The following is a 19956-nucleotide window of genomic DNA, read 5'->3' as shown; positions in this document are numbered from 1 at the left end:
TACGGGCACCGGGCACCGGCCACGTACGGACACCGAGCACCGGGCACCGGCCACGTACGGACACCGAGCACCGGCCGCGTACGGGCACCGAGCACCGGGCACTGGTCGCGTACGGGCACTGGGCACTTCATGCGTACGGACACCAGGCACTGGCCGCGTACGGACACCGGGCACTGGTCGTGTACGGGCACCGAGCACCGGGCACTGGTCGCGTACGGGCACCGGGCACTGGTCGTGTACGGGCACCGAGCACCGGGCACCGGCCGCGTACGGACACCGGGCACTGGTCGTGTACGGGCACCGAGCACCGGGCACTGGTCGCGTACGGGCACCGGGCACCGGCCGCGTACGGGCACCGGGCACCGGGCACCGGCCATGTACGGACATCGAGCATCGGGCACCGGCCGTGTACGGGCACCGGCCACCGGCCGCGTACGGACACCGAGCACCGGGCACTGGTCGCGTACGGGCACCGAGCACCGGGCACTGGTCGCGTACGGGCACCGGGCACCGGCCGCGTACGGACACCGAGCACCGGGCACTGGTCGCGTACGGGCACCGGGCACCGCGGGCCGGGCTGGGCGGGGGCTGCGCCGCCGGGGCGCGCGCGGGGCCGGCAGGGGGCGCTGTGCAGCGCGCGGAGGCTGCGGCGGGGCGGGAGCAACGCGGGAGCGGCGGTGAGTGCGGGGCGGGAGCAATGCGGGAGCGGCGGTGAGTGCGGGGCGGGCGCGGCGGGCCGGGGCTGCCATGGGAACGGGGTGCTGCCGGCGGTGCGAGGCGCTGGGGGGACGCGGGGGCCGTGGCGGCGGGGCCCGGTGGTGGCAGGCGGTGGGGGCCGTGGCGGAGGCGGCCCCGCAGCCTGTCCGTCCCCGTCTCCGGCTCTCCTGAGGCGGCAGAGCCGGGGCGGCCCGCGGCGCTGAGGGGGTGCGGGCTCGGCTCCTGCCCGTCTCCGGGAGTAGCTCCGCGCCCGCCGCGCCGCCCCCGGGGGTCTGGGAGCGGGGCAGGGGCCGCGGCCGCACCGCAGCAGCGGGGCCGGGCGCTCCCGCGGCGGGACCCTCTCCTGGTGCGGCGGCCGAGCCGCGCTTTGCAGACGGTCCCTCGCCGGTGACCGCAGCGCCGCGCAGGCGCCCCCGGCCCGGACGGCCCCGACGGGAGCGGAGCATGGACGGGACGGTGAGCGCCGCCGGACCTGCCCTGGCACCTGCGGGAGCTCTGGCTTTGGGACGGCGGCGCCTGGGCCGCGCACGGACCCGGGCAGTGCCCACAGGGCTCGCCCGGCCGGGAGACCGGCGTAGTCCGGGCAGACCCGGTGGTTCCTCCTCCCGCGGAGCCGCGACTGGAACACCCGACGGCTGCGGAGCCGTTCTCTCCGTTCTTCCCCGCGGACTCGGCTTTGCGCGGTGCAGCCCCGTCCGGTGTCCCAGCTGGGGCCCCGCGGCCTCGGCCGAACAGCGGCTTTGCTGCTTCGCAGGGACTCGGCTGGCTCGGAGGGGCAGAGAAGGGAAGCCCCTGCTCATTTACCGCTCCCGAATGTGGGCAGCAGGTCCTCTCGGGAGGGTCTCCTTTAGCAGGGACTGACTTTCCCGCGGGAGACACCATCACTCACCTGGAATTGCCCATCCTGCCCTGACACGGTCCTCAGGAGAGGAGGGTCCTCTTAAACACGCTGTCCCTGGAGACTGCACACCCAGCGCTGCCCTGCGACTAACTCACCTCTGTCTCCGATGCTCCAGAACAACCAGCCTTCACACAGGAGGTGGCAGCTTTGAGAAAGTATTTCTCTTGCTGCCTCTAAGCTGCCCCTCAGTTCTATCTTCAGAGGGAGATACACCTTCAGATACTCTCTCAGGACTAACTGATCGGTGTCTGTAGGAGACTGATGCTCTGCATGGCCTTCTGGAAGATCTTGACTTCTCACACCTACAAACCATCTCACTGCTGCCAGAAGCTTGCTACTGGAGGTTCCTGCTCCCTCCCTCCTGTTCCCTGAGGCTTGAACTCTTCTCCGTTTACTGCATCGCCATGGCCTGTGGAGGGTCCCTGTGTGCAAGTTGCTTCTGGGAAAGACTGAGGTAGAATTGAATGGGAGTTTGAGGAGCAGGCAAGGTCATTCACCAGTTAGCATGACCTGGGAGAGTGTTTGTGCAGTATCTTCACCTGGTACTGTCAGCACTGCCCTTATTGGAAAGACTGGCTTCATCCTACCGCCCATCCAAGGGAGTCTACAGCTTCTGAAAAGAACCAATTCCTTGGTGTTGTCTCGGGAGCAATCAACGACCTGCTGTGTTCTATGGGGACACCAGTGGAGCCAGCCTGTCTTCCCTTGCTGAATCCCCTGACCCTTCTGTGAGGAGGAAACTTGCAGCCTGGCCTTGCCCCTGAGGCAGAGTGAGGGTGAGATTCCCAACACAGCCTTTTTTGTCAGTGCTGCAGTGATGTTCCTTTCTGTACCTCATGCACTCTCCCTTCTCACTTGCACTGCCTTCGCTGCAGTGTTTGCCTCAGCCCTGGCTCTGGTCTTGCCTGGACTCTCTCCTTCCTTGACTTCAGTTCTGTTTTAGTAGAATTCACCATGATCTTCTTTCTTCCATTTGATCTTCGCTTGTTCTGACCCTGCTAGACCCAGAACCTTGGTTCTGTCCCTGGTGCAGTTACCTGTGCTTCTGCTGCCTGGCACTGCCCAGGCTGGCACTGCAATGCTCGTTCTTCCCTTTCTTGCCTGTCTGTTCTTTCAGCAGTTGTTTCTAACTGCATGCCTAGGTATGAGCTTGCACTTGGGAATGCTGTGTGCTGGTGCTCACACCTGTTCTGCTGTAATGCTGCTTTTCTTATCAGCTACAGTACAAAGCTGTCAGGAGCAGCAGGGCTTTGTATGCGCAGGTGCAGCTGGCTCAGCTCTTCCCAAGGAGCAGGTCCTTTTGCTTCTTACCGTGTTTCATCTTCTCTGGGACCTGTCATGAGTATGCAGACACTGAAGCTGTCTGACTATACCCAAAATCTGTGGGATCATTAGTTCTCCCAGTCTGCAACACTCTCACCATCCTATGCAGGCAGCTGATGGTGCCTGCTGAAACGCTGGAGTGTTCTGGTAGCCTTTAAGGAGCTGATTTTTTTAAGGATGAATGTAAGTGTACTTGGTTGATGCTCCTGAACTGGCCTGCCTTCCCAAGGGTGACCCGAGATGTCTCATGGCAGAAACACAAGTGAGAACATCTGTGTGAGAAAATGCCCTTGCTTCTTGGATAGGCCAGGCAAATTCAGGGATCCCCTCCAATTCTACTCACTCTATTGTTCTTATCAGAGCCTTCTCCATTTGTTGACAAGTCTTCTCATGGGGAACTTGAACAGCCCACATGGATTGGCCAGTGCCTGGGAAAAACTGCTGTCCTGGCAGCCTGGACATGCTCCTGTGTGCAGGGTCTGCAGAGAAGCCCTGAACCATCGCTCCTTCCTCGCTTTTCCCCCCATTTTTTTCTCCCCAAGTTGTGCTGTTTATGAAGTGTCACATGAGTTGGTGCTGTTCTAGGAAATGTTATTTATATTGTATATTGCTTCCCTCTCACCCAGTGCGTGCTTTCTCTTTTCAGAGCTGGATCCAAATGTGTCCTCATTCTGCTCTCTTAGAGCTGTTCCTGCTTCAGGTCATTGAGAACATCTGCTAATTCAGCATGACATAATATCTGGTCTCCTGCCCCATCCACAGGATAAGTTTCTTGCTTCCTCTTGGTCTATACAGATGTGACTCCAGGTGTTGGGCTGTCTTGTCTGCTACAGGTAGGTTTCAGCTCTTTGAAAAGTGACCTGTTGTAGTTGGGAAGGATGTGTCTGTACTTTGTATTGGGGCTGGAAACTGTTTGCCTTTGGGCATATGGGAAATGTTATGTTGTGAATAAATCCTGAACTGCCAGCTTGCTGCTGCTGACCTAAACTGGTCTTTTGAATAGCCAACTACTTCTGTGATAGTTTGTGGTAGTTCTGGCAGGAAGGTGCTGATCTGGCAGAGTGGACTGGCTCAGAGCACATGATGTTGGAGGATGCATTGCTGAGAGGAGTGGTAGTAGCAGGAATTCTTTGTGGTAATTCATTACTCCATTTGCCACAAGTAAATGTGATTAGTTATAGTCAGGTGGTTATTGGTTTGTAGGGTTCCCATGCTTCTCAGAGCAGGTTTAAATTAGCTCTTCCCAGGTGGTAGACTTTATCAGTACCTGCTGATGTTGGATGACCATTTGTCATCTCCATGATAATGTGCTCAAATCTACCACTCAGATCTTTATTTTCTGCCATTAGTTCCAGTCTTGTTACTTCCACTGGTGAATATGCACCTGTATCCATCTATCTGTTTTCCCAGCCAGCACACAGCACGCCTGTAAGGGACTGTATTTTTCCCACAGCTGGATTGGTGACTCCTCACCTTTCACAGCCTGCACAGGTCACCCCACTGGTTGTATAAATTGTCTGGTAAAAGAAATGCTTTCTATTTTGCTTTGGAAATAAATTCTTGGGTTATAACTAGTTTATTCTTCTATTTTAAGACACATTAGACTTGTTATTGTCCCCTGACGTGGCCCTTTCTCCACAGTACTGCCCAGCCTGCTGCAGACTATGCTGCTCCTCTGCCTGCTTGGTTCTGGCTGAGCCAGGACAAGTCTGGCACAGAGGTACCAGCCCCCGCCTGCCAGTGGGAGCTGAGGTCACAGAGGTACCAACCCCTGTCTGCCAGTAGGAACTCAGGAGAATTTAAGGACTATGTGCGCTGAGTCAGACCAAAATTTCCCATCTCCGACTGGTATTGGATGTGTGGAAAAGGAATAGGAAGATGAGGCAAGTTGTGGAATCATTTTTTCTTGCATATACATTTTAAGTTTTTGCAGTCATCTATGGAATAAACAGTGTTAGAAAATCTCCCATATTCATAGGTCTGCTGGTTAAATGGTAAGTTATCTTCACTGGAAGGAGCTGTTCCACTTTTCTGTGCTTATGTTTTCTGTCACTGTTCTGTCCTTTTCTGTACAGCTGGGTGTTCCCTTGGATTCTGAGTCCAGGGAGGATTATAGGACCATTCACTTTGGGACATCCTTAATGGCAGTGGGTACCTGTATGCAACTCCCAGCTGTCCCTGAGGAAGGATATGTCTTTACATTTTTTTAAAAATCCATTCGTTGGTTCCAGTGTTTGAGAGATGAACTTCTGTCCTTTCCAGTATGGCCTCTGACAATCCTGTAGCCTCCTCTGTTCTGTGCTTCTGCCACAAAGACGGTGTCTGTCTGTCTGGGGCTAGAAGCATTTCTCTCTGAACAGAACTAGCACCATGACTTAACTGAAGCCTTTAGTTGGACTCATCAATTTGCCTGCTCCAAGAATGTCAGTGTCAGAGTCTAATTAACATTGTATCTTTTACCTTTTACCCTGAAATTTGGCACACTTATTCTTTGCCTGCAAATGAATTAAAACAATTACTTATTTAAAGGTAGTTTTGCTTCTTTCAAGATCCTAAACTGCAGAGAAGAAAATAAAATTTACCAGTCATATATTTTTATGTTTACAGGAACAAGTATTGCATTGAAGTGGGAAATCATGTAAACTTAATTTTTAATAAGCATGTGGCCTTTGATTTGCAAATGTGCTTTTGATGAGCCCCTCCCCTGTGAAGACAGGCTGAGTAAGCACCTCCTTCCTGGTCAAACTGAAACACAGGAGGGAAATGCATAGGCAATGGAAGCAGGAACACACATTCTGGGAAGATAGGGATACTGCCTAGGAGTGTAGGGATGGGATCAGGAAAGCTCAGGCACAGGTGGAACTAAATTTGGCAAGACATGTGAAGAAGAATAATAAGAAGGGCATCCACAGGTATGCTGCTTAGACAAGGTAGGCAAAATAAATTGTACCTCCCAATAAGTGAGATGGGGAATCCAATGACAACCAAAATGGGGAAGGCTGAAGTACTCAACAACGTTTTCCCCACTCAGTTTTCACTTGTAATGGCTCTTCCCAAAGCTCTGGAGTCCCTGAATTTCAAGATGGGGACTGGGGGAATGACGTCTTGCCCACTGTAGGAGGACATCAGGTCCTAGACCATCTGAAGAATGTGGAGATACAGATGTCCATGAGACCTGATGAAATGAGTGCAAGGGTCCTGATGAACTGGCTGATGGTGAATCCTGTCTCTCCCCAGTAATACTCATCAAAGAACATCCCATGATAGTAGAAGCAGAAGCCCTGGTGTCAGCAGCAGCTCTGAAGCCAGGTGTTGACCTGCACTGATCATGATTGTTTATGGATGCATGGATCTTAGGACTAAAAGAGACTTTTGGATCATGTGACACCCATATTTTACTGAGGACTAATGAGTTTCCATTTGTCCTTACTATGACCCTTATACCTCCCAGAAAGACAAGCTGCAGTTGGGTTAACTATTGGAAATTTCAAATGGATTATAATGCTTGTAGACCTTCTATCAGTGGAGGGTTTAGGAACTTAGACAAATATCTGTTAAGAACAGCTTTGTGAGATCAGTACTTACTTGGGGCCAGGAAGGATTTGAAGTGTTAAAGGCTGTGCCAGCCCCTTTGCTTTAGTTCTGTAAATGCCCTGTTTGTGATGGTGAGACTGTCCTGAGGGCCAGGGCTGCAGGTTGGAATGGTGTCACTGAACTGTGAGGAGAGAGATCCCTGCCATGCTCCCAACTGGCAGGTGCCATGTGGCAGAGTTTGTTTATGCCAGCTCTTGTACACTGGCTCTTGTTCTGTCTTTCTTTTTCTATCTCATTTTAAAGCTTTTTTATCACTTGGAATTTTGTGACTGTAGTTAAATGCCATCACTGTGTTCATATCTTAAATTTATGTTTAGTTCATTACTTAAATCTTTCATGGACAGCATTTTTCAGACTTCTGGACTGTACTTGGCACTGCTCTATTCAGTGTTCCAACATGGATTTCTCTAGTGATTGAAGTATACAGAGAAACTGATTCTACTGTCCTTGCTTTCTCCTCTTCATAAATCCAAGGGTTCCTTTGGCTCTTTTTGCCACAGTGTGGGACAGGTAAGTCAGTTTGAGTTGGTTTCCCCCTGTAGTTTCTACTCCTTTTCAGGTTTTCCACTTTTCAAGAGACAATCTCCGCTTTGGGGGATTTTTTCATTCTTTGTTCTAAGGTCATTCCTTGCCTTTAAACACACACTTTGAATGGATCCATCTCAGTAAGGTGGCTTGATCCAACAGTTCTATCCTGCACTCCAGTTCATTAGAAAGGACTTTGTATTCCTTTCCATGTGCTGAATGACACTGCTGCTGTTACCTGACTAGTTACTAACCCTCCTTGTAACTACATTTACTGTTTAAATTGGGCCAGAAAATTTGGGGCATTGTTGATGTTTCATAGGTTATTTGTGATGGGCAGAAAACAGCCTGAGAGTATCCAGTCATCTCTCTAGAATGGTCTTTCAAATCCCTCATGATTAATGAGAGATTCATTAGTGATTAGAAAGCTGCCCCTCACAGAAGCATCCTGTTAGTTCCCAGTAGAGCCTGGCTCTCATTCTGTGGGCTTTTTTCTTCACACACTTTCTCTTTGCTCTCTTAACACTGAACATTAAAGCTCAATATTCTTGTATGAATGGAAGTCTCCAGTCCAAGGGTATCTGTTTGTGGTTTGTAAGCACCTCCTGTGCCAGTGTTGTGCTTGGTAGTCCAGATCTGTCTTAGAAAGGAAACGAACTGCTGTGGACTGCCAGAACAGCATCCTTGGGTCTCCCTGGGACCCAGGGATGTGCATGGACCAGCTTTGGGTTCAAGGCAATGCTATGGGACATGAGGGATACCTGCTGTCATAACTTTGCTGTGGACTGTCTGTTACTTCTAGTCTTCAGCATCCTCTGAAGTAACTGGTGGTACGTGTCTTGTGGATGTTTGACACGTACATATTTTGCTGAGTGGCTCACAAGGTCAGAAACTTGGATGCTCCCTACCTAGTAACTGCTTTAAACATCTTCAGTATCTCTTGGCAAGTCCTGTGGCAGTTAGTGCCCCAGGCTGGCTATTTTGCATCAAAAAGCCTCTGTTGGTTTTGAACTTACTGTCCTCCATTTTTGTTGGTGGTCTTCTAATTCTTCTGTTACAAGATCATGTACTCCTTCTCAATGCTAGTCTTAATTCTGTAGGTTTTCCCCCTTCTCTGCAATGTAAACAATCACTCTGCTTCAGTTCCTCTTCAAAAGAGGATTATTTTGTACCTGGTCTTTCTATATCTGTATGGTTAGTAATTCTGCTTTTAGAGCACCAGCTGCAGTGTGATAAAAGCAGGAGAGAACTGCTGACTGATACTGTGTTCTGTAATGTCTGTCAGGCTCTTCCTAACTCTTTCAGATTCTGTTTTCTGAGTGAATGCTTCTGTCAAGGCTGCAGCCGTTCTCATCTGGTAATATCATTAGTGGGTGTAGATTGCACATGAAGTTAGTGGAGTCTGTTATTTGTCCAAGGAGTTGGTGTGTAATCATTCCAGTGCAGGTAAGGAGTCAGCGTGTCTTCTGTGGAGACAAACGGTTCCCATGGGTCTGTTACATTCCTATTCTGTTCTCTGCTGTGCCCCTGTTTTATTATGATTAGAATTCTTTGATAGGTCCTGTAAATAAGAGTGGACTTGTCAGCATATTGCACTTCAATGTTTTAAAAATGCCCTGGCAGCTTCTTGCTCTTCAAACTGCACATTCACATAGGACTTATCTTCCCTCTCCTTTTCTTTGCCTCCTTGAACTACTCTGTAGAGGCCTGTTCCACACATCACATCAGGACTCTCTTTGCTCTGTGCCTGCTGCACAGCCTGTTGTTCCTGTGCACAGCTGCCTTTGGTCAGAGCTGGCAGCTACAAACTTTGGCATCAGTATAGTAACATCACCTGAGTGCTTGCTGGAGCACTTGGCTTAAAGAAGGGTCAGAAGGCAGAGGAGAAGTGCTTGGCTAAGAAGTAGAGCCTTAAAAAAGGCAGGAAAATGCAGAAAAGGATAAATGATAGAGGTAGGGGTAAGGAGCTCTGGTGAACGATCAGCATTCCAGGAGTGGGCTTGGGGTTGTTTTGAGATGAAATACAGATTAGAAAACAGAAAGCAGACAGCAGCAGAGTATGCCAGAAGTGCTGGGGAAAGGAGCTGTGAGTATGGAGAGCTTTTTTTATTGAGGACAACTTAACTTCTTTTGCCTCCCTGCCACCTATTTGTGCTTCTGTTGGGAAACAAGCGAGGGAAAGGAAATGGTGGGAAGTGGTTTCAGTTTGTTTAGGAAATACTTTTTGGCTTCAGGAATAGTGTGAGGTTCAACAAGGCCAAGTGCCAGGTCCTGCCCTTGGGTCACCACAACCCCCTCCAGCAGTTGCCTAGGGTAGAGTGGCTGGAAAAATGCCCACTGGGAAAGGCCCTGGGAGTGCTGTGACAGGGGCTGAACATGAGCCCAGCTGTGCCCAGGTGGGCAGGAAGACCAAGGGCACCTGCCCTGAATGAGCCCCACTGTGGGCACAGGCCCAGGGCAGTGCCTGTCCCGGTGCTGGGCACTGGTGAGGCACCGCCTGAAATCCTGGGGTCAGTTCACAAGAAGGGGCTGGAGGGGCTGGAGCATGTCCAGGGAAGGAAATGGAGCTGGGGAAGGGGCTGGAGCAGCAGGAGCAGCTGAGGGAGCTGGGCTGGCTCAGCCTGGAGAAAAGGAGGCTCAGGGGACACCTTTTTGCTCTCTCCAACTCCCTGACAGGAGAGGGGAGCCAGGTTGGAGTCAGGCTCTGCTCCTGGGGAACAAGGGACAGGATGAAAGTAAATGGCCTCAAGTTGTCAAGAAATATTTCTTTACCAAAAGAGTTGTGAAGCCCTGGCACTGACTGCTGATGGAAGTGGTGGGGTTGCCATTCATGGAGGGATTTAAAAGACATGTAGAGATGGCACTTGGAGACATGGTTTAGTGGGTGCCTTGGCAGTGCTAGGCTAATGTTGGACTTAATGATCTTGAAGGTCTTTTCTAACCTAAATGATTCTGTCATTCTATCCTGTGATTAGTAACTGGACTGTCTTCCCCTTTAACTCTTAGGGCCCTGCACTCATTCTATAAATTGAGGTGATAGAGTGGAGAAGGGGCCCCTCTGCTACCAGAAATGCCAACCCTGCAGGCTCCCCCATTGCAGGACATACTACCCACCACTCCTTTGAGCCCAGTTGCAGGCTGTCCCTCCTTCCCCACATCAGGTATGTGGGAGCAGCAGACCTCTGCTTCAGTTGACACTCCCTCCCCAAATTGCAAATCTTGACTATCAGCACATTTTTTTCAGAAGGATGGGGATCAGGTTGTGTGAGGGAGGAGAGAATGTGAAAAGGGATCAGGTGGCACCACCAGTGCAGTGGTCACTGTGTCCTGTGGCCCAGGGAAGTACCTTGCTGCTCCTGCATGACTGTGGTGCAGATCCCACCTCCACTGGGATCCCAGGCAGCAGAACCTCTCCCCAGTGAACTGGCAGAGGCAGCCACAGAACAGTAAGTGGGGAACTACTAAGGCAGTGTCTGTGTGTCTTGGTTTGAGATAAGCAACTGCCAACCCCCCCAAGCACAGAGGGAAAAGCCTCCCTCCTAACACCAGGGAAAGGGAGGAAAAGAGAGGGGAAAGAAAAAAACACTTCAAACTGCATTTATACTAAATCTACATATATTTTTACAGAAAGAAAGAGACAATTAGAAGAGAGTACAAATATACACTCACACAAGTCTGCAACAACAAGTTCCCCACCTCAACTTCTTAACGAACACACAAATTCTACTGTCCTAACTACACATTACTAAGAAGAAGCTTATTCCCCAGGGAGACAAACCCAAGCAGAAAGGAGAGACCCAGAACAACACATTTTACTTTCCTGAGATACCCTGTGAGCCAGTGGTGGGCCTGGTCCTCTCCATCCCCCCTGGGACAGCATCGTGCGTCCTCCCAAGAGGAGGCTGAGAAGCGACTGCCTTAACCACTCCCACCCTGGTTCCTACTTCCCTGGAGATGATGCCATAATGTGGTATGGAATACAGAGTTACTGGCTAGAAGAGGTCAGCTGTTGGCTCAGCCCAGCTCAAGTCAGCTGACAGCTTCGGCCTAGTCCAGACTTCAGAGCCTGAATCTAGGCCCACCTGGGTGAACCCATAACACTGTGCTTCTGCTCAGGCCATGCTGACCCCTGGCTGTGCTGACCCCTGGCTGTGCTCACCCCCAGGCCATGCTGACCCCTGGCTGTGCTGACCCCTGGCTGTGCTCACCCCCAGGCCATGCTGACCCCTGGCTGTGCTGACCCCTGGCTGTGCTCACCCCCAGGCCATGCTGACCCCTGGCTGTGCTCACCCCTGGCTGTGCTCACCCCCAGGCCATGCTGACCCCCGGCTGTGCTGACCCCTGGCTGTGCTCACCCCCAGGCCATGCTGACCCCTGGCTGTGCTCACCCCCAGGCCGTGCTGACCCCTGACCCCAGGCTGTGCTGACCCCGGCTGTGCTGACCTGCAGTGTCCATGCTGGTCCTGGCCATGTGGACCTGCAGTGTCCATGCTGACCCTGGGTGCACAGAGCTGTTCCTGCACCGATGGCAAAGCTCAGGAACACAACAGGAATCTGCCCTGTTCCGCTGTCCAGCACTGCCACCCCGAGGCCTCCAGCACACAGAACCCACCTTTACAGATTTGTTCTAGTTAAAACTAGTAGAGAAGATAGGGGAGATATGGACACTGGCTTTGCCAGCCAGCTTTTCCTGAAGGAAACCCAAGGAGTGGAAGGAATCAGTTGTACTGCATGTTAGATCAGTGAGAGTTAATCGGAAGAGCTAGAGAACAACAGGACTTGCAGGCATACAGGGGTGTGTGGGTTGGCAATGTCATTTTAAATGTTGATATCAAAACCAGGTATTAGCAATAATCTTGATGTATTATAGCAAAATGCTTAAAACATTCTGAAAAATAGGAATGGGAGAATGATCGACCTGTTTAACTGGGGGAGGTGATTATGACTACGATCTTAAAGATGCTGAAATGCTTTGGGCACAGTGTTCACCAGTCTCCAAGAGCAGCGGCTGTCTCCTTGGCAACGGGGAGCCATGTGTCTGTTCCCATGGCAACGGACCACGGGCTGCTCAGGGAGGCTGTGCACAGTTCAGCAGTGGAGGCTCTCAGCTCTTTGTTGCTCCTACCTGGAGCAGAGGCTGTTGGCACATTCAGCTGCTCTGATCCTGCATCTGACAAGGAGGAGTGAGCTGCAATAATGTAGCACTCTTCCTGCTCCCTGTGTAAAACAGATTCATTGTGTTGTTCCATCTGAGGATTCCTTCCTCAGTCCTTAATTGCCAGCATAACGACTTCTTTGCAGCTCTCCATAAGGAAAGCAGGATCTTTACTCTCCGGAGAGGCATGAGAGAGTGTCTGATACTGATTCTTTCAAAGGATTGGACAGACAAATCTGAAAAACAGAAAACAAAGTATATGCAGGGAGTCTGCATCTCAGCAGTATTTTCTGGTGTCTGAAAGGAGAAAAGGAGAACTGTGCAGAGGCAGTGGCAGATCTGCCTGCACTAGATCCACCACATAAGAACTGCTAATACAGTGAACAAATTATATGTAGTAGGCACCACTTCTAAACCCACTGTGATGCTCTTCTAAGGGAGCAAATTTATATTTAGCAGGGACCAGAAGTAGGATGCAAGCATGGTTTGATGTTTTCATCTCTTTTTAAATATGAGGCATGGGATGCAGAAGCACTAATGGAACAGTGATCATTTCATAGTGATGAACTGGGAAAATTATTTTAGAAGTATAATCTTGCATGCAATTCTATGCATTGTATATAGGTATTACTAAGCAGTGTTTGTTATAATTTTTTTTCAACAACAGCCTGCTTCTCATTCCACTAGCTTCTTCCTAGTCCTGCATTAAAGGATAGCAAAATAGAAATGTGTTATTTACCTTCATTGTCTTACTGTTTTGCCCCCTAATACCTACCTTTTAAGGTAACAAGCATTTTCAGTTGCTGCTTCTGAACTGGCATATATGCTTCCAGGTAAGGGCACTTCAGGTGCTTTGTCCTTGCCTTGTTTATCCTCTTGTCTCCAGGCTGTGGTTCCTCCTGTGAATCAACTGCATGTTGATTGGGCAGGTTTATCGAGTTACTTGTAATGCTTAAGTCTTTCCTGAGAAGAATCATAAATCATAGAATGGTTGAGGTTAAAGGGGACCTCTGGACATCATGTGGTCCAGCCTCCTTGCTTGGAGTTGGATGAGCATGAGCAACTTGCTGAGTACCAAGTTCAGAGAACTTTGGAGTATCTGCAGGGATGGAGTGAAGTTGGTCTCTGGGCCACCTTTTTAAAGTAAAAACCCGTTTACCTGTTGGGTATGTGTAGCTTGTTTAAACATTCCCTAATCTTGTTATCCTTCCCCTAGAGCAAGTCTTCCTTGCTCCAGACTTTTTTACTTGTCTCAGAAGCCAGCGATTCCTGAAAGCCAATCTTGTCAGTAAAGAAAGAGGCAAAGAAGGCATTCAGTACTTCAACGTTTTCTGTGTTTATTCTCAGCAAGTCCCCTCCCCAGGAAGCCCACATTCTCCCATGTCTGTCCTTTGCTGCTGAGATTATTTGTAAAAGCTTTCCTGTCTGCCCTTTGTGTTCCTCACCAGATTCAACTCCAGGTGGTCTTTTGTTAACCTAATTGCATCCCTGCATGCTTGGACAGTCCCTGTTTTCCTCCTGGGTCACCTGTCCTTGCTTCTGCCTCTTGTAATGCTGGAGCTCAGTTAGGAGCTGCTTGTTAATGCCTGTGGGCCTCCTGCTCTTTTTGATTAATTGCCTGCCCGTGGGTGAACTGGTCTTGAATTTGGAGGAGGTGATCTTTGAAAGTCAACCAGATCTCCCAGAACTCTCTTTTTTCCAACATTAACTCTAAAGATTCTTCCAAGCAGACCCCCAAACAGGCCAAAGTCTGCTCTTTAGAAATCTAGGGCTGTGATCCTGTTTTCTACTCTACTCCATTTGTCTCATGTTCCTGAAATACTCCATCTCATGGTCCAGCCAAGGCTGCTCTGGACCTTCACGTTCCTGACCAGTTCTTCCATGTCCAGCAGTGCAGAACTTCTTGTCTGCTCCTCAGTCATCTTCAGTGTGCCCCCGAAGCCTCAGGGGTCACTTGTGCCCTGCTCTGTTACACGTCCCCGCAGCAGATACTGGAGTGGTCCTCCCATGAGGACCAGAGATTGTGAACTTGGGGGTTTTTCCTGCTGTCTGTGGTCTCACTACTTCTTCCTCAGCAGGTGGTCTGCAGCAGACACCCACCACAGCACGTGTTGGTGTGGTCTGCCTCCAAACTCTGCCCTACCTGTGGCCTACGGGCTTCAGCTGGTTCTCTGTCCGTCCCAAGGTGGAGCTCTGTGCGCTCCAGTTCCGCCTGGCTGTAGGGCAGCTCCTCCTCCTCGCCCCCAGCCTGCCCTTCCTAAAGAGCCTGTCTCCAGCCAGCGTAGCACTTTTATCCTGTGAGTTGTCAGTCACCTTGGAATTCAGTGCATGTTCAGGACCAAAAGGGATCAGAGAGAGAGAGCGTCGCTGAGAGTGTGTGGATAATTGGGAGCGGTGGGCTGTCACTCTGGAAGCAGACACTGCACTGTGCTGTAGGAATCAAGGGAACACATCACAGGTTCCCCAGTCTGAAGAGAGGGAGTGAGGGCTTTCTGTCCTCCAGCCACAGGCAAACGGCAGAAGGAGCATTTGACTGCTTTTGGCTCTCAGTGCTTTGTTGCAGGGAGAAACTTGACCAGTTTTATTCTGGGAGACTGCAACAAGATCAGGAGCTAAAATATTAACTATTTGAGCTATACATTCTTTACCAGCTGCCAGACAAAACAGTCATTTTCTGGGTGTTCTTCAGGGCTTAGTCTGGTTTGAAATGTCAGAAAATGGTGTCCTGCAGGCAGGAAAGAGCCTTCACAGCACTGATCCTTTGGTAGACAAATGGAGTTGAAATATAAGGGAGGATCAATGCTAAGCCTTAAAATAAGGCCATAACAAGAGGTGTGGGTCTGTAACTGATTTTTGATTGAATTATTTCTTGTGAGGAGTTGTTATTTGGTTCCTTGCAGATCTGTGGGAGAGACAAGGCATCCTGGAGTTGAGTGGCATGAGAAGTGCATGACAAAACAGGCACAGGGCAGGGTAAAATCAGTAAAAGCAACAGGCAGAGGGATGAAGAATTGGGTCTTTTTATACTCCTGTATTTGACATTTAGAGAGTTTTGGAGCAAATTTTTGCCAGTGGCATTCCAAGTGGATTTCATCTGAGTAAAAAAAGTATTTGCCGAGTTCAGAAAAGACGGACTTGCACTGGTGTGATGTGCAATGGCAGGAGCTCCAACTGGGGAAAGGAATGATTGATGTGAATAGGAGGAGGTGGAGAAACTGAAAATTAAAAAAAAGTAAGTGTTAAGACAAAATCAGCCAAGTGGAATTGTTGCTAAAGATTGGATGCAATAAGAAAGGAATCAATTATATGATAGACAAAAGAAGCTTTTCTGAAGAACAGAAATACAAGGGGTTTTTGTGTTGGAATTTTTCTTGGCCAAGATTCTGCTCCGTGTATTTCTTATGGTCGAAATACCAGTGACTAACTTTCCATTTCACAAACTTTTCACTGATTTTTTAAGTTTGTTTTATGCTTGTTTAGATTAGGTGAAAACCTTACTGGAGATTAATCTTGAAGATCTTAAGTAAAGGAATTAAAAGAATTTTTTTTCATTTACATGGTATCTCAGACTTTTAACTAATAATATAGAAAACTTTTCTCTATATAACCTTAACAGAGATTTATGTGTTATTTGGCATCATGTGTATAACTTGCATTCAGTACTGCTGTATCATATGTCCATGTAACAGCTTGGCTGTGGCTTTGGAGCACTGGAGAATCTCTTTGAAGAAGGAGCATTGCTTATTTCCTAAGAGAGAGCAGTGTACTCAAAATCCTCCACAAGTGAGTTGTTTCTATGGTTTCAAGTTGCAGGATGGGTATAAATTGATCTGAAAACAGGTGCCAAGGGTGGGGTGCACAGGGTAGGAATTTGGTGGCTGTTCCAAACAAGTGTACCCAGACAGCTGCCGTGCCAAGTCCCTGCCTGTCAAGATGACTGGTGCTCTCTGTTCCACTGTGCTCCTGCCATTTCCATCTGTTAAGTTCATCTGAGAGCTGTAAAGGTCAGAGACTACATTGTTCTTAGCTCTACCTCCTTGTACTCTCAGGCACCAAAAGCTACTGAGGCCAAAGAATGGGAAAAATTGTGACATGTGGCAGAGGACATGACGTAAGGTACAACATACAACCTCTTCTTCCTCTGATAGTTCATGGCCTCGCACAAACAAGCCCTTCTGCTGCACGAGTTTTCCACTTTTAAACTCTGTTTGTTTTGAAAAGCACTAAATGCTGTAATGATTCAACTTATGTTTCTTCTGCCTGTGTTTCTTCTACACATGTTTTAAAGCTGATTTAACAAGTAACTTGTGCCAGTGCTCATGTGCCTTGTCATGCTGATGTGCTGTCTCCTGGGTCATGTGCAGTGCATGGCTGTGCACACCGTGCCCGATGACCCCACTGCTGGGGGATGCTGCTGCTCTGAGCTGGGATCTGCAAGCCCACCATGCCTGTGCTCTGGCAGACAAACTGCTGAATTGGGCTGGAGCCAGATGCTCCCCCTGTGGCCACGCTCAGCTGCTCAGAAGGAGCCTCTGTCGAAAGCCAGAGGTGCCACCATGGTGTCTTGGTGCCACCATCTTCTGGACTCGTGGTCCTGTGATTTCATACATTTATTTCTGTACTGGGTGAATGGATGCTGAAAAGATTAGCAAACCGTTCTACCTGATGCACACAGTGCACTTCTTCCTCCTCAGGATTTATCTTCCACCACCGGCTTGAGCTTTTGCAGCTTAAATGTCCTGTCTAACATTTGAGGCCCAGTCAAGGGGGGTTTTTTATCCTCTGTCCTGGCTGGCTGTGAAACTTCTCCAAACTCTTCTTGTGTGAGGATTTAATCTACATGTCTTTTACTTCCTTCTCTTAGATCTTTGAAGATGGTAACACAATCTATGTAACAACCAACCTTGGAGTCCTTAGTAGCCAATTCCACTTGTTTTTATTATTTCTTACAACCTTTCAGTAATGTTACATACAAATTACATACAAATTCTTTTCCTATTAAGAATTTTAGGCATATGATCATGTTTTACTACATTGCCTTTAAGTCATGTTTGCCGTTTCCCACTGGCCAAAATTTTCCAAAGCCATTGATGTTTGTTGTAATTAGGTACCATTTGAAATTGACTTTGACTTTTTTGGAGTAATGTTTGTAATTCTTGCAATTATTTTGCCAAATAAAATAAGTTTTAAAGACATTTGGGCTTGTCTGGAAGTGCAGTTGTTTCATGATCACGACTATCCCTTGCTCTCGGTTCCACTGTGCTCTAAGGCTGATGTGGTTGTATTCCCCCATTAATTGTTCTACCAATTCAGCTGAAGTGAGAGCTAGAGTCAGGAGACAGTCCATGCCAAGATTTCTCTGTTTTCCTTCTTTGGTTCTGTGCTTTCTCCAGCCTCCTAGTGCTCAGTTCTTACGCAGTTTTGCATATTAATACATCTTTTGGTTCATATTTACTTTGTATTGATTTGCCTAAACTTTAGACACTTTTCAAATGATTTTCAGTGAGAATAGGACATAATTCCTAGCATTACTAATAGTAATCAAAATGGACTTTAAATTTGTTTTTCCTGACAAACAAACAGGTAATCCTGTAGGTTTTCTTAAAATACAGAAAGGCAAGAGTATTAAAGGCAAATGCATTAACTTAATCCTAAATCTGTGCAAGGCTAAAGAACAATTTTTGAAAGAAAAAATAACTGAGCTCAAGGAGGATGTGAATGGTACGAAAAAGTGACCTAAGTTTATTAACCCACTCTTTCTTAGATAACTGATTTTCTACACAGATGAATCAATGTCTTACTTGTTTAGACTTGGGTGAAGCCTTTGATACAGGGCTATCTGAAAATGGGGCTGTGACTCAGAAGACAGGTAATAGCAAAACTGTAAGGTAGGGAAGAAACTCAGTAAAGACACAAAAGATATTGCAGTTTCCTCAGGATCTGCCTTGGGATTGATGTCATTTGATATTTTCAGTAATGCCCACAGCACAAAAATAGGCAGTCTAATAATTAAATTTGCTGATGATGCAAGAGAGGCAGGTATAGTTACATGGGGAGAACTGTTTGACTCTCAAGTGCACAAACAGAACCCAGCTGGTATCTGGGGGCAGGACAGGGCACAGCTGTGTACCTGGGGGCCTGTCCCAGCACTGTGTGCAAGACGTGGGCTAATGGCAGTGATTAAGGAGGAGGAACAGCCTGGAACATGAGTCCATGTGTATGAGAATGTGAGACTGTAACTGCCAGGATGCTGTGGAAGGCAGCTGTGGGCCTAGAGAGGTTTGGTTGACTTCTGCTGATGAGAGAACTATTAATGCCACACAAGGATGTGGCCTGGAGACTGGAGGTTAACTGGGACTGACAGGAAAAAGGCTGATGGAATGATGAGAAATGGGCACTCAGTTTTAAGAGAGCAAATAACAGTTTCACTTGTTCAGTCTGACAAAAGGAGGAGCAGTGAGTGTGGGTGTGACTGCTGTGTAGAAATGCTTCAAAGCCTAAACAATAACCACAAAAAAGAGCCATTAAGGATAATATTGGGAAAATAATAAATGGAAATAGTCACATATACAAAACCTGAGAACTCATACCAGCTGTCCCCTAGGAATACTAAGATTTAAAGTGCTGTGCAATAAATTTCATAGATTCATAGAATGGATTGGGTTGAAAAAGCCCTCCCAGATCATCAAGTCCAACCCTTGGTCCAACTCCAGTCCCTTTACCAGATCATGGCACTCAGTGCCACGGCCAAGCTCAGCTGAAAACCCTCCAGGGATGGGGAATCCACCCCCTCTCTGGGCAGCCCATTCCAATCCCTGAGCACTCTCTCTGCAAAGAATTTTTTTCTGCTCTCCAACTTCAATTTCCCCTGGCAGAGCTTGAGCCCATCATGCCCCCTTGTCCTATTGCTGAGTGCCTGGGAGAAGAGACCAACCCCCAACTGGCCAGAACTTCCCTTCAGGGAGTTCCAGACAGTGCTGAGGTCACCTCTGAGCCTCCTCTTACGTTGGAAAGGGTTATATGTGACATGGTTGCTATTGATTATATATAGAATCAGAGTATTCTAGAATAGTTTGGTTTGGAAGGGACCTTAAAAATACCATCCAGTCCAACCAGTAGCCCAGGTTGCTCCAAGCCATGTCCAGCCTGGCCTTGGACACTTCCAGAGCTGGGGCAGCCACAGTTGTTCTGGACACCCCGTGCCAGGGCCTGCCCACCCTCCCAGGGAAGAACCAGCAGTTCCCCCAGCTGTTTTCTGTCAGTGAGTGTCAGCCAGTGAATCCTTTGTGATGCTCTCACCAAACACACCCCAAAGTCGTCGTTCTGACCACCAGATACCACAAAGATACTTGTACTTCTTGGACTGGGGCAGTTGGTTTGGGGGTAGTTGTTGATAGGCCTTTTCTCTGCTCTGTCAGGATTCCCCAGCAAGAATTCCTATATTTTCCTTCGCTTTTGAAAAATTGAAATCCATTTTCCCAACTGTTCTCTTTGCAGGACCAGAGTCTTCCTACTGACCTCTCTCACTCAGCATGGCCCTGCCCTGGGTCAGCAGAGGGGCACTGTGGCCCTGCCTGCAGAGCTCTCCTCTTTGCTCAGGTGTGTGAACCGTGCCCAGCTGTCCCTGCACAGGCTGTAAAGGGGGCGTGGTGAGAGGAGGAAAGTGGAGCTCAAGGCAGAGTAGGGGTGGACAGCTTACCATGAGGTCACACAGGATTGTACAGAGTTGGCTAAAATACAA

The 19956-nt window shown here is 48.7% G+C and overlaps 1 protein-coding gene across 3 annotated transcripts in view; it reads left to right on the top strand.

Annotated features, from left to right (window-relative positions):
- The first annotated feature begins 653 nt into the window (after positions 1 to 653).
- SMARCD3 (SWI/SNF related BAF chromatin remodeling complex subunit D3) overlaps positions 654 to 19956 on the top strand; it is a 73149-nt gene continuing 53846 nt past the window's right edge. The window contains exons 1-2 of one of the 3 annotated variants that reach the window (XM_071560049.1): positions 654 to 677; positions 3588 to 3774. The gene's annotated coding sequence lies outside the window, so the exon portion shown is untranslated. The other 2 variants (XM_071560048.1, XM_071560047.1) reach the window with 2 other exon arrangements.

This window comes from Pithys albifrons, chromosome 7 (assembly GCF_047495875.1).
Source record: "Pithys albifrons albifrons isolate INPA30051 chromosome 7, PitAlb_v1, whole genome shotgun sequence".
Classification (NCBI taxonomy): domain Eukaryota; kingdom Metazoa; phylum Chordata; class Aves; order Passeriformes; family Thamnophilidae; genus Pithys; species Pithys albifrons.
This window is presented reverse-complemented; position numbering and strand designations above follow the sequence as displayed.